We start from the raw sequence: 17,466 nt of genomic DNA on the forward strand, positions 1-17,466 counted from the left end.
AATGTCGAGGTCATGGTATAAGGTTAAGATCTGGACAATGTGGCTACTGGCCATGAACAGAAGGGACAAAACATAGTATTAAAGTGGTCATGTCCACCTGGAACTGGCTTTGACGTAAAGTTATTCGCAATTAGGATAGATTTGAAAGGGAAGAAAAATGTGCTTATGTTAATATTGTTATAGGAATTGTTTTTGCCTTTTGAAGTTTGCCATGGAAAGGGAAGATGGGCCCTGTATGGAACTGGCGTTTTCCCTTTCCATGGTGGCCATCTTGGGAAAGGATTTTATTCCTAAACCGGGATGCCGCGTCCCAATATAGGACGAGAAATCGTATTTTTTAGTAGCACGGGTTACTACTTTGGAAACCTAGGCTGGTAATGGCGTTCATCCCCCAATTTAGGGGCTGAAATGGGGGGGTAATGGTCCAGAGACCTCGTTATCCACCCTCGCTTCGCTTGGCCTGATTACTAGGGCTACTGGGCCGTTATCCACCGTTCCAGATCCTGGAACGGCGCATGAACACTACAGTATTTACATTACTATAACAAAAAATGCAAATGGAAATGTTGGAAAATCTTATTGCGTCTATGTATTTTACTGAGAAATACAAAGTAGATGGAGTCTATGCGTATTTTTTTACTGTGAAAGGTGGTTCCTAAAGGAACATTTATTTTGTTTTTGGATGGATTTTTTTTTGGCAGGAGAGCTAAGAACGAAAGGTGGGGACAGAAATGAGGGAAGAGGCACACAACACTAATATGGAGGGGCAGATGGAAAAGGGGGAAATGTTGTGGCTGTGTTATTTCTAAGGTAGGGGGTAATATGGTGGCCAAGTGTACCCGATTCCGCGGGATTGTCCCGCAATTAGGGACTCGTCCCGCGGTTAGCAAAGTGGCTGTGTGGGACATAGGTTGTCCTGACTTGCGTCAGCCACTCTGCAAACTGAAGTAGCCATCTGCTCAGCACAGCGCTGCCGCCTGCTGCTTTCTTTCTCTGGGTGCCTCTGCAGGCCTGTCTCCTTTTGAGTCTACAGTTCGAGCTGTAACGCTCGGACACCTGCCTTAATTCAAATGCTAATGCTTTGTTCCTGGGGTCGTGATGGTTATGTTTGCAGTTGAAAAACGTGACCATCACCGCCCCAGGACAAAGCATTTGTATTTAAATTAAGCCAGGAATTAAGAGCCATTAAAAAAAAAAATCTAAAAGAGGAGGGCCAACCGAGAATGAAGTGACGTCATCACCGCCTTGTGGCCAAGTGTCCCACGACAGACTATCAAAGAGTTGGCCAGCCAAGGGGGCAGTGTTTCTCATGCTGCTTGATTACAGCAGTGGTGGTGTCTCTTGGGGAGGAGTGATGGCGTTAGCTGATGTCATTTTAACGTAAATAGCCATTTTGCCAAAAGTATGTACTGTGTACTAGATTGTTAATTGATGAGTACGAATAGGTGTTGGAGCTGCGCAAGGAAAATGTTGAAGTTGCAAGTTCCTACATCAGTAGAAAATGTAGTTCCAAACTGTCCATGAGGCACAGATGTTATTGAGAAGTGCGTATGGGTTCTCGGACACCTCATCATGCTGTGCACAAGCATATGGTCATGTGGCATTCTCCGGAAGGTGTGCAATGAAGTCAGATGTTCGTAGACATTTTGGTTAAGTTGCGCTACTAAAAACCTATGAAATTCAGTAAAAATAACTTTGTTAAAGGGACGTTAGGGTTAAGTTGCGCTACTAAAAACCTATGAAATTCAGTAAAAAAAAATGTTGTTAAAGAGACGTTATGATTCAAAGTAAAACCGAAAACCCCCTGAAGTTCGCTAGTTATGGTAAGCTAAGCAACCATAACTCGAGCGACCACCATGCATTGCTAAGACTAACACCCAGGACATCAAAGATGACATCACAAATGTCATTGATGACATCAGTGATGACATCACATGTCTGATTCGCTCTTTTTTCCTGTAGTGATATATCTTGGCCAGTAATAGTTAGGAAAAAAATGCAAAAAGTACTATATTTGTGCACTTATACTTCTAATATGTTCTTACAATAATTCACTTAGGGTGCACTCACAGCATATGAAACATATACATAAGGAAAATACACACTTGAAAGACAGCAATACTTTCTGTGTATTAAGAGAATTAGTAAGATTATCAACACTTTCTTATTGTTTTGCTATTTGTACGCCAAGAGAATGGAAATGGTGAATATAGTGTACGTTTGATTTTCGACAATTGTATACCTGAACGAGCATCAACTTATTATTATTTGAACATTATTTCTGGGTTACATGCTATTTGTTTGTTCTGTGTGGCATATTGCAATGAAACATCAGTACACCCTTTGTGTGTAGTGGTCTTTCTAACGTGCACATGGGGAGTCCAGCATCGAGGTGCATGTAGACCACCACTCGGTTCCCCCAGGTCCATTGCTAATATTTCATTAAAATGTCATGTATGACAATCTCGAATTGTGTACCACTTTCCACATTGTTTTCTCTCTGTTGAGATTGTTTCATGTCTGTGCTAATTGTTAGTTTTAAACTCTAGGCCAAATTAATAAGTGAATCGATACATTGTAATAAAGATCAGCTAGTGAGACACATTTCTGTTATGTTTTCGAAACAGGTACATCCTGCCATTCTGTGATTGTCATAGATTCCAGAAGCCAACTGACGGGTTTTTAACCGGCAGCTGTACATAGTTGTGAACAACTGGATCACAGTGACTCTTTTTTGGGACGATCGCCAACGGCCCATATGCCCTAACGCTGTACTAGCGATTAGGAGCAACATAACATCCTTTACGGTGGTCTAGTCCCAATTTGATGCAGAAGCACTGGAATTCACTGTGCGACCCAAGTAATTCTTTTACCAAAAACAAACAACTTGTGTACGCAAAAAGAACAACGCGTGCCTCACGATAAACATTTTGGATCGCAAGCGAAGAAACAAATTTGCAATTTGATTGAATATGGCAATAGTCGGATGTTCTCAGAGCGATCATTGTAAAATAAAAGTACTTTACAAATTGTACAGTGTTGTTGTTTTCTTTTAAAGTACGGTTTAATATTGCGAATTATGACGTGCTGTGTTGTGAGTCGATGTGTGTTGATTTTCGGGTTCTGCGTCACGTCACGTAGGTAATTATGGGCACTTTTGGCTATGCTGATGAGGAACGTCACCGCGAAAGCTGGAGACTATTACTAGGTTTGGTGATGTGAGGCTCAGGGGCAGGGCATATGATTTAGTGATGTCAGGGCAGTTTACTTTAGGCCGATGCAGCAATGGATAAGATTAGCACAAGATGGCCGCGCCCTGCTGCCAGATTTCGCATGTTTACAAAAGAGGAAAACTAAGGTAAGGTGCATTAGAAATGTTTGTGCGATGGATAAACGTATGTATAAAAATACATGCCCGAACCCTCGGGACAATAATATTTTCTGAGCATTGCACTTTTCAAACTTGTCAAATACTCTCTGGGGAGGTGAGCGGTGTTGAGGATGGTAAGGGATATTTCTGACCTGATTTCGAATGAGTTTACAAAATTTGGTGTGATTCTGTCATGAGTGGGGAAAATTAGAGGGGGAGTCCCAAAATAATGTAATGGCTCATAAATTAGGTGCCATTTGACGAATCTACACTTCTTTTGGCAAACTGATAAAACGTGGGTGGATTTCCAGCAAACTTGCGTAAGGCACATTGGCAAGGATCTACAAGCATGGTTTTGCAAATGTGCCAGTGTTTTATTATTTGACAAGTGTCAAAATAGCAGTATACCTTTAGTGACTGAGGGGTAGCCTGTGGCCATGGGCAGTGGCCAGATTGTCCGGTTCATGGAATAAGGTCATGATCCGGACAATCTGGCTACTGGCCATGACCACAAGGGACAAAACATAGGATTAAAGTGGCCATGTCCACTTGGAATTGACTTTGTGGTGAAGTTATTCAAAATTAGGGTGGATCAGAAAGGGGACAAAAATGTGTTCATGGTAATATGGTCACAGGGTTCTCTTTTTGCCTTCTGCAGGCTGCCATGGAAAGTGAAGAGGGCCCTGTATGGAACCCTCGCCTTCTCTTTCTATGATGGCCATGTTGGAAAAGGATTTTCCTTCTGACACCGGGACACCTACGGCGTCCCGGTGTAGGAAGCAAAATCCTCTTTTTACCACCTTGGGTTCCCATTTTGGGAACCTAGGTTGCTAATGGCCTTCATCCCCCATTTCAGGGGCTGGAATGGGAGGATAATGGTCCAGAGACCTTGTTATCCACCCTCGATTCGCTTGGGCTGATAAGTTGGGCTGCTGGGCCGGTATCCACCATTCCAGTCCCTGGAACGGAGGATGTCCGCGAAGCACAGATGTTATCGTGAAGTTTGTACAGGTTCTCGGACACGTCATCATGCCGCGCGCCAGCAATTGGTCATGTGGCACTCTCCGGAAGGTCTGCAATGAAGTCAGATGTTCGTAGACATTATGGCTAAGTTGCACTAATAAAAACCTATGAAATTCAATGAAAAAACTTTTTTAAGGGGAAGTTATGGTTAAGTTGCACTAATAAATCCTATGAAATTCAGTAAAAAATACTTTGTTAAAGGGACATTATGGTTAAGTTGTTCTACTAAAAAACTATGAAATTCAGTAAATAAACTTTGTTAAAGGGACGTTATGGTTCCAAGTAAAACCGAAAAACCCCTGAAATTCGCCAGTTATGGTAAGCTAAGCAACCATAACTCGCACCACCACCGTGCACTGCTAAGACTAACACCCAGGACATAAAAGATGACATCACACGTCATTGATGACATCACTGATGACATCACATGTGCATTATCTTTTCATGAAAAGTCTGTAAAAGGGATTCTTATTATAATGTTGACAAAAAAGTGTCAAGGATCATTGGAATAAATATCATAAACTAATTAGTGCATTAAGCAATACATTGATATAAATAGCATTCTATTATGAAGTTCTATCCAGTATACTAAGCTACTCATGTAGAAACATAAGCATTGTGTGCAGCATACATGATGGAGGTTCAATATTCATAATCTCGCTGTTACTCACCGGTGGGATGAGTGCGAGGAACCAGGAAGCATCCAAACCCAGAATTTTGCTTGAAGGAGCTTAAGTAGGGCCTCTACCTAAGCCTCCTCTCTGCGAGGGAAAATAGACCTTCAAAATGATATGACCACTTGCTGTAGTTAACCAGACAAGGGGACTGATCACCCAGAAGGGCGGAGAGAAGTTGTACCGCCACGAACCAGGCTGAAAAGAAAAGAACAACAAGTAAGTAATACAAAAGGTAACGGTTGTCCCTTATAAGCCTTACTAACTGAGGAGTACCTGGGTTCTTGTTTTTCTCCCCCCGTAGGATAGATGAAGGAATTAACCCGGGAATCACCAATGGGAATTGACTTAGTACTTGAAATGTTAGAACACAACGACAGGGAGAAAATAAGAAAAAGGTAAGGTTAGTAGGGTTCTACTACCCGGGCGGCACGAGGGTCGCGCTAGATTCGGGATGGTGCACTGCTGCAGAGCGTCCTGAAAATGCACAAACCCAATGTTCCGTTTAACACCAAAAGTCTTCCCACAGATGGAAAAAGATTAAGGACGATGACAGTCGGGATGGTATTTCCAGGTGAATGGGTTTTAAGGAGGTAAATTCTGGCAGGATACAGAGCAACCAGTCGGAATGATGACTCTTGAGACAGGTAGGTCAAAAACAGGCAAGGTCTGGTACACTGGCTGACAGGAACTATAACAGAACGTGCAGAAGAGGAGTCCAGGAGGAAAGCAGGATTTTCGGTACACGGGAAGGCAGATCAGAAGGTGAGGGAATTCCAAATAGAAGGTCCAGTAACAATCCGAGTCGAAAACCGTAAGAACCACAAGCAGATAGCAATCGAAGAAGGAACTTCTAATTACCGGTAGTAGCTGTAAACAGAAGCAGCGTCTTGGCCGTCTCCAGGAACTAAATAATGGAGAAAGGCGGGGCTAGCCAATGTGAGGCTCTTCCGGTGAACTACCGTACGGAAGCAGGTTTCCTGGGGGGTGTAGTCTCCGAGCCGCTAACTTCCACGGCAACTTCCATCGTGCATAAAACGACGCGGTTTGATGCCGAATCCTTTTGGGGAGCGCTATAAATTTCCTACTGCCTCTGGTAGTAGATTTGGAAACCCGAAGCGCCAGCGGCGTAAGTGACCGGGTTTTGCTGATAGCCGGGGATGAACGCCGACTCATAACAGTATCCTCCCCCAAAGGCGGCGGCAACCCCCTGCGGGCATGGAAGCGGCGCAGAAGAACAGGCGAGTGGATATTGCCCAAGGGCTCCCAAGACCTGTCCTCAGGCCCGTATCCCTTCCAGTCGACCAAATAAAAGGGTCGACCCCTACGGAGTTGAAAGTCCAAAATATCAGCCACTTCATATTCAACCTCGCCATCCACGCGAACAGCACAAGGCCGAGTTGGAAGACGCGTGGTAAGAAGGCACGGTTTGATGAGGCTGACGTGAAATACGGGATGTATCTTCCATGAAGGCGGCAAAGAAAGACGCATTGCCACTGGATTTAACACCTCCGTAATGGAGAAAGGACCCACAAACTTCGGCAGAAGCATACGTTTGCCCGGAATACGTAGATTACGTGTAGACAGCCAGACTTTTGAGCCTACTTTGTATTCAGGAGCTGTAAGCCGATGTCGATCAGCGTACTTTTTAGCCCTCTCCTGTGCAAGTAGAAGGTGGGATCGAACTTCGCTACGGACTGAATCCAGGTCCCGTACACAAGCCTGAGCAGCCGGGTTGTCAATGGGGAGCGCCGGGTCTAAAGGCAATGAACGTGGATGGAAACCATATAAGGCAAAAAACGGCGATACCCCTGAGGCACAATGTACCGAGTTATTGTAGGCGAACTCGGCAGGAGCAAGCGTTTTTAGCCAGGTAGACTGGAATTGGAGACATAAACATCGGAGGAATTGTTCCAGTGTGGCGTTTGTCCTCTCAGTTTGTCCATCGGTTTGTGGATGGTAGGCAGAACTGAAACGATCATCGATGTTTAGTGAAGAAGTCAAAGCCCTCCAAAAGCGGGACGTAAACTGAGGACCACGGTCCGATACAATGATAGAGGGAAGTCCAAAGAAACGAAAGACATGTTTGAGAAACAATGAAGCCAGGACAGGGGCCGAAGGCAAGCCAGCACAAGGAATGAACAAAGCCATCTTGGAGAAGTAATCAATAATAACCCAAACAGTATCATAACCGTCGAGAGGAGGTAGGTCCACGATGAAGTCCATGGAAACCATGTACCAAGGTTTATGCGGTACTGGAAGGGGATGCAAAAGACCTACAGGCTTGGATCTAGAAACCTTGCATTGGGCACACACTGAGCAAGACTTCGCATAGTCGATGACATCCCTAGACATCGAAGGCCACCAGGCCCAACGGCGTAATGACTCCAACGTCTTTTGCTGTCCTGGATGGGCTGCCATCAACGAATCGTGTGACCAAGTTAAAGCTCGAAGTCGTGCTTCACCAGGAGGAATGAAGAGACGACCCTGGATATAAGGCAGATCCTGAACGATGTTGAGATTCAACGATTCGCATTCCTCCTTGTTTGAGGTCACCCAAGATGATATAAGGGCACGGAGCGAAGGTTGAGGAGTGCAAGCACAAACCACCCTTTCAGGCAACAACAAGGGACGATCAGATTTAGAAATACAAGAACTGTGAGGTAATCTTGACAGAGCGTCGGCACATGCATTGAGGCGGGCCGGTCGATATGTGATGACAAAGTTGAACTGGGAGAAGAAAAGATGCCAACGAGCTTGTCGGGCTGTAAGGCATTTCATGGATTTGAATGCAAGGAGACTGCGGTGATCTGAATAAACAACAACCTGGTGACGGGCCCCCAACAGATGATGACGCCATTCCGCAAAGGCATCCCTGATAGCTAACAATTCACGCTCTGTGATGGGATAATTGCGTTCATACGGGGTCAATTTCCTGGAATAATATGCCACAGGATGGATTTCTCCCGAATCAGGACACTCCTGCGACAGAACCGCCCCAATAGCTGAACCGGAGGCGTCCGCCTCTACAAAGAAAGGGAGGAGAGGGTCCGGGTGTTGCAGTACCGGGGCCGTCGAAAAGGCGGTCTTCAGGATTTCAAAGGCTTGTTGTGCCTCAGGATTCCAAGCAAATGGTTTTTTGGAGCTGGTGAGTGCCGTTAAAGGAGAAGAGATCGACGAAAATGAATGGATGAAACGTCGATAGAAGTTGGAAAACCCCAAGAAAGACTGAAGTGCCTTGACTGATGTAGGAACGGGCCATTCCCGAATCGCTTTGACTTTAGATTGACTCATACGAATGCCACGATTGGTCAAGTCATAGCCAAGGAACTCAACCTCCGGAGAATTAAATACACATTTCTCTGCTTTGACGTACAGGTGGTTCTCCCTTAACCTCTGTAACACAAGACGCACGTGTATAAGGTGTTCCTTCATGGAGGATGAGTAAATAAGAATATCATCTAGATAAATTACAACAAATTGATCCAGATAATCATGGAAAATGTCATTCATGAAAGCCTGAAAGGTGGCCGGGGCATTGCAGAGTCCAAATGGCATTACTAAGTATTCGAACAGACCGTAACGTGTCTTGAAGGCAGTTTTCCACTCGTCCCCGGCTCTAATCCGGATGAGATTATAGGCCCCCCTGAGGTCAAGTTTAGTGAATACCACTGACGAACCTAGTTGATCCAGAAGCACTGATATCAACGGAAGAGGATATTGATTTTTTACTGTAATAGCATTCAATGCCCGGTAATCTATACAAGGGCGCAGGTCCCCCTCCTTTTTAGGGACAAAAAACAACGGTGATGCAGCCGGGGACTTTGAGGTTCGAATAAAGCCTGTGGCCAGGGCTTTATCGATATATTCCTTCAATACCTTGTCTTCTGGTATAGTAAGTGAATAGACCCTTCCGGTTGGTATTTTGGTCCCTGGTATTAGGTCTATCGGGCAGTCGTAGGGCCTATGAGGCGGCAATTGATCTGCCCTACCCTTGTCGAACACATCCCGAAAGGATTCGTATTCAAGGGGAATACCTGTACTAGGATCCCGAATAATGGCGCCTATGAGAGACACGGAAGCCACAAGAGCCTGGCAAGAAGAATCAGGGCAGACATATGTGTCCAGAAAGCAGTTCTCATTGCACTCCGGAGAAGGAAAACGAACACTCTTCTTTACCCAATCAATAGCAGGATTGTGGTGTTGTAACCACGGAATTCCCAATATGACTTGATATTGCGGAGCTTTGATTAGATCAAACGAGATTGATTCTACATGACCATCTTCGGTTTTCATGCTAACAAGAGTGGTGTTTTGTGTGACCAAACCGGATACCAAGGTTGTGCCGTCCACAGTATGGACCCTCTCAGGTTGAGCCTTTGGTAGAAATGAGACATGGTTCTTTGTAGCATAGTCGAAATCCATATAATTCCCCGTAGCTCCTGAGTCTATAATAGCCAAAGAGGAAAATGTGGCGTCATCGGCAGTGGTAAAGGACACAGGTAGACTAACAGGAGCGGTTAAGGAAATCTGTGAGCCCAAAGAAGACACTCCCGGCGTAGGGACTCTATCTACCGCCGGGATTTGGCGTTTCCCGCCTTTTTAACGGGTCTTTTAGGACAATCTTTCAGATGGTGTTCCGAAGACCCACAATACATGCATAAGTTATGCGAACGTCTGTATTCCCGTTGTGCCTGAGTCACGGGACCCCTCACGGCCCCTATCTGCATGGGTTTGGGATTTGAAACAGAAGGAGGAGCTAAATCTGCCGGAGTGGGTGTAGGGATGGCTGTTTTACGTTCTCCTCTTCTTTCAGACCTTCTAGCATCTATTTGTAAGACTAAGTCTAACAATTCACCAAAAGAGGTTGGGACAACCGGTACTGTGGCTAGGATGTCTTTTAGTTCTTCAGATAACCCCTGATAGAATACAGCTGATTTCTTTTCTTCGGGCCAGTCTGTCTCCGCAGCCAGCTGATTGAATCTGGTAAGAAAAGAAAAAAGAGAAGAATTGCCTTGTCGTAGACCCAGCAGCTCCAGATCCGAGGCTTGGGATTTATAACGATTGTCAAAGACCCTATTCATGGCCAATATGAGTTCGTCACAGTCATAAAGAACATAACTGTTGGACTCAAGCAAAGGGTTGGCCCATGCAGCCGCTGTACCTCCTAGATGTGAAAGAATAAAGGCTGCCTTGGTTGTGGAGTTTGGAAAGGCGGTGGCCCGACACAGAAAGTGCAATTTGCATTGGTTTATAAAGGTTCGATATTGTTTCGGATCTCCAGTAAACCTTTCCGGGGGGGCCAACGGGAATTGCGTGGCCATCAAAACCGGTGTCGCAGAAAACCCTGAGGCTGAAGCTGAAGGTAGACCAGAACCTGAGGCGGTTGCGCCTTCCATGTCTACTCCGAGTGTCTGGGGATTTTGAATATTCCGTAAGCTGTCGATCCTTTGATGCATGGCGTCATGGGCCAATGTCATGTCTGATCGTAACTCAGACACTAAACGAAACAAAGCAGCCAAAGGATCCGCTTCTTCCATGGCTTCTGTTTTTGTTACTCACCGGTGGGATGAGTGCGAGGAACCAGGAAGCATCCAAACCCAGAATTTTGCTTGAAGGAGCTTAAGTAGGGCCTCTACCTAAGCCTCCTCTCTGCGAGGGAAAATAGACCTTCAAAATGATATGACCACTTGCTGTAGTTAACCAGACAAGGGGACTGATCACCCAGAAGGGCGGAGAGAAGTTGTACCGCCACGAACCAGGCTGAAAAGAAAAGAACAACAAGTAAGTAATACAAAAGGTAACGGTTGTCCCTTATAAGCCTTACTAACTGAGGAGTACCTGGGTTCTTGTTTTTCTCCCCCCGTAGGATAGATGAAGGAATTAACCCGGGAATCACCAATGGGAATTGACTTAGTACTTGAAATGTTAGAACACAATGACAGGGAGAAAATAAGAAAAAGGTAAGGTTAGTAGGGTTCTACTACCCGGGCGGCACGAGGGTCGCGCTAGATTCGGGATGGTGCACTGCTGCAGAGCGTCCTGAAAATGCACAAACCCAATGTTCCGTTTAACACCAAAAGTCTTCCCACAGATGGAAAAAGATTAAGGACGATGACAGTCGGGATGGTATTTCCAGGTGAATGGGTTTTAAGGAGGTAAATTCTGGCAGGATACAGAGCAACCAGTCGGAATGATGACTCTTGAGACAGGTAGGTCAAAAACAGGCAAGGTCTGGTACACTGGCTGACAGGAACTATAACAGAACGTGCAGAAGAGGAGTCCAGGAGGAAAGCAGGATTTTCGGTACACGGGAAGGCAGATCAGAAGGTGAGGGAATTCCAAATAGAAGGTCCAGTAACAATCCGAGTCGAAAACCGTAAGAACCACAAGCAGATAGCAATCGAAGAAGGAACTTCTAATTACCGGTAGTAGCTGTAAACAGAAGCAGCGTCTTGGCCGTCTCCAGGAACTAAATAATGGAGAAAGGCGGGGCTAGCCAATGTGAGGCTCTTCCGGTGAACTACCGTACGGAAGCAGGTTTCCTGGGGGGTGTAGTCTCCGAGCCGCTAACTTCCACGGCAACTTCCATCGTGCATAAAACGACGCGGTTTGATGCCGAATCCTTTTGGGGAGCGCTATAAATTTCCTACTGCCTCTGGTAGTAGATTTGGAAACCCGAAGCGCCAGCGGCGTAAGTGACCGGGTTTTGCTGATAGCCGGGGATGAACGCCGACTCATAACACTCGCCATGTTGAATAGTGAAATGATAACTGCTTTCTTATTAGAGTTTTGTGTACTGTGAAACATGTAATAAGTAGCTAATAAAACCAACTTACTACATAATTGCATTATAACAGACAAAACACAAAGAGACAACAATACATAAACATATGAGTATATATAGGGAAAGTGAAGTAAGCAAAAAAGCAGCAGTAATAGCAGAAAGTGTTCATAACCTAACTGATTATCTTTATGCAGAGAAATGATTGATCTGTTTCAAAGCTGCTACTTACCCTAGGTATATGTATCACATGATGTGACTGGACCCTAAGGAAAGTAGTGTGAATCCAATGTGTACAAATAGGAGCATATACAGGGAAAGTACAGTATTAAAAAAAACAACGGAACTATCAGAAGGTGCTGACAACTCTACTAATTATCTTCATGTACAGAAAGGATTGCTGTCTTTCATGCTTGTGTCTTCCCCTATGTATATGTTTCATATGATGTGACTGGACCCTAAGGGAATTACTGTAAGAACATACTTGAAGGATAAGTCTACAAATATAATACCTTTTCAATTTTTAGTTCCTGGCTCTTACTGAAGAAAACCATGCGGCCTAGATATGTTAGTAAAGGAAAAAAGGGGAAGCCAGAAATGTGTTGTCATCAGTGATGTCATCAATTATATTTGTGATGCCATCTTTGATGTCCTGGGTGTTAGTCTTAGCAGTGCACGGTGGTGGCGCGAGTTATGGTTGCTTAGCTTGCCATAACAGGCACATTTCTGGGAGTTTTCGGTTTTACTTGGAACCGTTACGTCCCTTTAACAAAGTTTTTTTACTGAATTTCATAGGTTTTTAGTAGAGCAACTTAACCATAACGTCCCTTTAACAATGTTTTTTTACTGAATATATATATATATATATATATATATATATATATATAGTTATGTTTATTTTTATAATAAACATTTTTGACATGGTGTGACTGTTTACGTGAAACATGTAACCGTTAATTGAAAACTAGTGGGTGGATTCAGCCCTCCCATCATTTCAACTATATAACTCTGGGGCCTATCCATAGAGAGGGGCAGGACCTTGTGGGTGGAGAGGACCACAGGAGTCCAATTAAGATTCAGGGCTAATAAGTTAACACCTCCTAATTTCAATATTTCAGAGGTGCAGGTTTGAGGTTAAAAAGTGGCTGCACAAGCCAGAGAGGGGAGAACTGCCTACAAAAATAATCTGGGTGTATACTGAAAGAGGGTTGAAGAATTTAACATTGCCAGGACAGCTGCCTGAACTCATCTGGGTGGAACTATTGAAATCTATGTGGAGATTTAACATTGCCTAGGGGACAACAATCGGGAAAGACAAAAGAGGATGGTAAGCAAGCAAAATAGAAGGATGAATGCTGGTAGCTATTCATGACTGAAGTGCCTGATCAGATCACTGTGCTTCTCCATGAGAGAGTCGTGAAGCTGCAATGTATTTTCCAGAACTCCAAACCCAGAAACCCAATATAAGTAACAACAGAACCAAGTGTGGGGATTTGTTTGATGTAATACCTTCCCCTTACATAATGGGTGGGGGTATGGAAGTAGACACTTAGTCAATTTTGAGCAACAAAATTTTAAAATGTAATTTAAAATTTAAAATAAAATTTTTTTTAACAATATTTCAGTTAACCCCATAGCTAAATAACAGGGTGATTTTGTTAACATTTGAAATTAACAAAATCACTCCAAGTGGGTATAAAACGATAGTCTTTAATGCAATCAGATACACCTATCTTCTTTTCACCCTCAGTATTCCCTAGAGGGACGGGGTGTCCTGGTCTAAAAACGAAATTCCTAATTATTGGCATTCCTTAGATCTGGCCTTTAGGCATAGAGATGCTGAATGTAAATGAAAGTCTGGGTTTTGGTGCTTAGCAGAGAAGTGCTTTGCTAAATGAAACACAGTGTATTTCCTAATTGAAAAACGCACACTCTGCTAAGAGTGAGAAAGTGACTCTGATAGAAGAGCTATTGCATATTGCTTTAGGGCGAAGAAGGAAGAAGGGTTCTATAAATCCAAGATATTATCAAAAATCTGTTGTGCTTTCAAAACTGCTAGCATTTTTAAGTGTGCAGGAAAATTAAACAGTCAAAGTGCTGCATGTGTGAAATTGGTTTTGAAACTAGAAACATGTCAGTTGGTTTAAATCTAAACCTTATCAAGGAGTGCTAATGCTTGTGATCTTTTTGTGGGACAGGGGGTTTAACTGTTTATTTGGCCTGTGTTCCATGTATATGAGACCCAAAAGTGAAACCCCCAAAAAGTGAGTTTTTGTATTGCAATTTTATTTTGTGCCACAGAGACAGTGGCATGTGTAATCATTTGTTACACATATTAATTTAACCTATTTTTTTATAAATATATATTCTGTCTGTACCCCGGTCTGGTCTTGGCTTGTTAGTCGCACAGGGGCAGCGATCTATGTAGCTCTCTATGAATCATAGACAAGGCTAGACTGAATCAGACACATGATATATTGTGTGGCACTTTAATTGGGGGGGGGTGAACTCCACATGTTAACGGTAGTCTTTAAATATATTTTTAGACTCCCAAGTACCACATACGCCCAAAGGACCAGCCACACAACATACAAAAACACTCAAACCACACTGCACACAACAAATAACCCAAACACTGGGCCTTACTCATCCAGTCGCAACAGGCCATTGCACAAAATCAAAGCACACACTGACACACACAGACACCTTTTTCTCCTAGTTCTGCAAGCATCCACAGAAGATCACACCCTCTATCCTAACCCTTTTACCTCACTAAGCTCTACCGCCTACTGTCGTACAGAGCCACGCCAGTGCCTGGAGACCATGCAAATTGTAGTGGTGTACGGTATAAATCAACGTAACGTAACATAATTCCATAAATGTCTTCTAAATGTATCCAAATTCTCCCTCTATATTCCCACACATACACACAGAGTGAATCTAAGATATCTATTTGTGTGTGGCACCAAACGAACTAGGAGTAAAACGTTGCTCCTGGTAGCTGTTCGTGTGAAGCCTACCAGGCTCTCCTAGGCTATAACCAGGAGCTAAATAACTCCCTGCCATTTCAATCTCTGTCACCTGGATATGTATTTAATACTTATTTATCATCCGGGCACAAGTCGTGGGACCAGGCGAATGGACCGCGTAAACCCACCCCACTTTTTTGAGAGGCCAGTGCCCATCCTCCTGTGTGTTGAGAGAATTGAAACAAAAACAAATTTAAGACACCAATTTGAAATGTGTTGTACGGGGTCGCCCAGCTATAAGATAATACACTTAACCATAAGACCACAGGAATCAACTATCGTGGAGCAGTGAAATTTTTTATATTGACATCTTGCTATACAGGGCGTTTCGTTACCATTTCTTGGATTTAAATGTGCTTGCATTTTATAATTAACCTCCAGCAATGCAATAGGAAAATATATTCTATTGACAAATGTGTATTTGTCATCCACACTCTCTTGAACTGTAAAAAACTAATTCAATGAAATGTGCATATTTAGCTTATGTAACTGTTCACTTCCTGTGACGTCACTTACAAATGGGTGTCTCCGAGACCCCGCCCCCTCACGCTTTTTTTGGGGACCCTGTTTATTATGTTAAACCCAATACACATATTGGCGGGGGGGTGATAAACGTACTCTGTGAGTCTCCTTCCTTCTATGCACCCCTTGCCTCTTTTTCTCTGACGTCAATTCCCTTCCTTGCATGTCATCCCTCCCTCTTGTGCCTCTCCTTGCTTTCCGCATGCTCATCTAGCTCCGTAGATGGGGCCAGCTTTTGGTGCCAGGGGCGGATAATAGGACACCAGCGGGAGGCTGGGGGTGCAGTCAGGGGTGGACTGGTCTTTAGGGAACTCTGGAGATTTCCCGGTGGGCCTCTGCACCCTGGGCCTCTTTTCTGTGGTATTTCCAAATGTTCTCATAGGAAAAGCATTGGGCTTGCTGAAAATGTGTCATATGGGGCCACTTTGAACCTTATTTCCAGGGCCTCTTTTGGTCCCCAGTAATTATTTCCAGGGCCTCTTTTAGTTCCCAGTCCAGCCCTGGGTGCAGTGTGCATGCACTGGGCACCCAGAGGGACCCGGGTGTGGGGCGCTCCCCCGCCCTGGCTCCGCTACTGATCTAGCTCCATACACTACGTGCCACGTTCCATACCTCCTCATCTGGCTAGGACTGATGCATCTATGATCAACAGTGATATTTGCTTCACCTTAAAGCTAGAGAGGGGACCGGTCAGGCCCGTCAAACCATTGTGCCAGAAAGGGGGGTTAGTGCACTAAGCACCGTCCAAAGCGTTTCATTGGTACAGTGTTTTGTTTATTCGTTTCTTATGTTACGGAAGAAGTTCACAGTCGAAGAGTGAACAATGGAACACGTTCCCTACCTTTATTTACTCACAGCTGGAATACATCCGGCTCAGAGCGGGCAGAACATATTTATTTAACAATTAGGCAGCGCCCCCGGTGGGCCAACGGTCTATGAAGAATAGCTGTGCGTTAACACTAATCAACTCATTCAAGATGTTTACGGTAGGCAATTTTCTTGAATCAGTATTATAGTGCAATGTTTTCCCACCAAGTAGCATTCAGCAATTTTTAAATATTTCACACCCTCTTACTTAATGTCTTATCATCACCGTTACAGAATGCCCTCCTCCCTTTCCTCTTTCCAGAATCAATTTCAACCTTCCTAAATTGGGATATATTGAGATTAACGCCCTTGATATCGCACTCATTTGTATTGCCACCGTTATTTTAATTAGGTAGTATTCTGCTAAAGAAATGCCGAGTTCAATTTCTGTAATCAAAAAAGGAAAAAAAAATAACTTGATAGACTCGTCGGATTCGTTTCCCCTCATTTCCACGGGACCACAAAGAATAAATTACTCGGGCTTGAGAAATGTGAAGACAGGGTAAATTAATGCACGTAATCTATTTTTTTTCTCCCAACTGCTGAGCATTATCTGCTGTGAAAGGGTCAGGGGAGAAGCGTAATATGTCTTGGCGCTTGTCGCAGTATTTTTGGGGACTGCAGTTTTAGGATGGAGTTTTTCTCACAAGGCACGCGCGTGTCAGCTTTGCACAGGCGCTTGAACACAGGAGCGAGACCGGCGAAGGGGGTTGGGAAGTGATGGAGCTCAGTGGCGCTTTGTTTTGAAAGAGGACCAGTGCCACTACACGAGACAATTAGCCCATTTCATTACAAGGATCACGCCATTGTTCAATGACTATTTAGCCCACGGACACCACAGAAATGCATATTTAATTAACGTCCTTTGTTATGGATTCCAATGTGTGCCTCGTTATTATGCACGCATAGCGAGCCGGCTGAGGAGGCTTTCATGCCGCATTTCCCCAATCAGGCATAAAAGCATAAACGCGCTGATAGCCATTATTGAGGACATTGCTTGTTGAAAACATTACATTTTACAAAGCTTAACATAAAAAGGGCCAATGTTGACGACTCGAGACAAGCCCTTTAATTCGCTTCAAATAAAAAATGAGTTGGCGTGAGACACATCCGGTGCAGATGAGACAGGTCTGCCCGGCTGTGTTAAATGGCTATGCACAGCCTGCTTAATTATTGGTTAATCTAGCAATTTAGCAG

The sequence above is a fragment of the Ambystoma mexicanum genome, chromosome 6q, assembly GCF_040938575.1.
Source record: "Ambystoma mexicanum isolate Mex_15411 chromosome 6q, UKY_AmexF1_1, whole genome shotgun sequence".
NCBI classification, from domain to species: Eukaryota; Metazoa; Chordata; class Amphibia; order Caudata; family Ambystomatidae; genus Ambystoma; species Ambystoma mexicanum.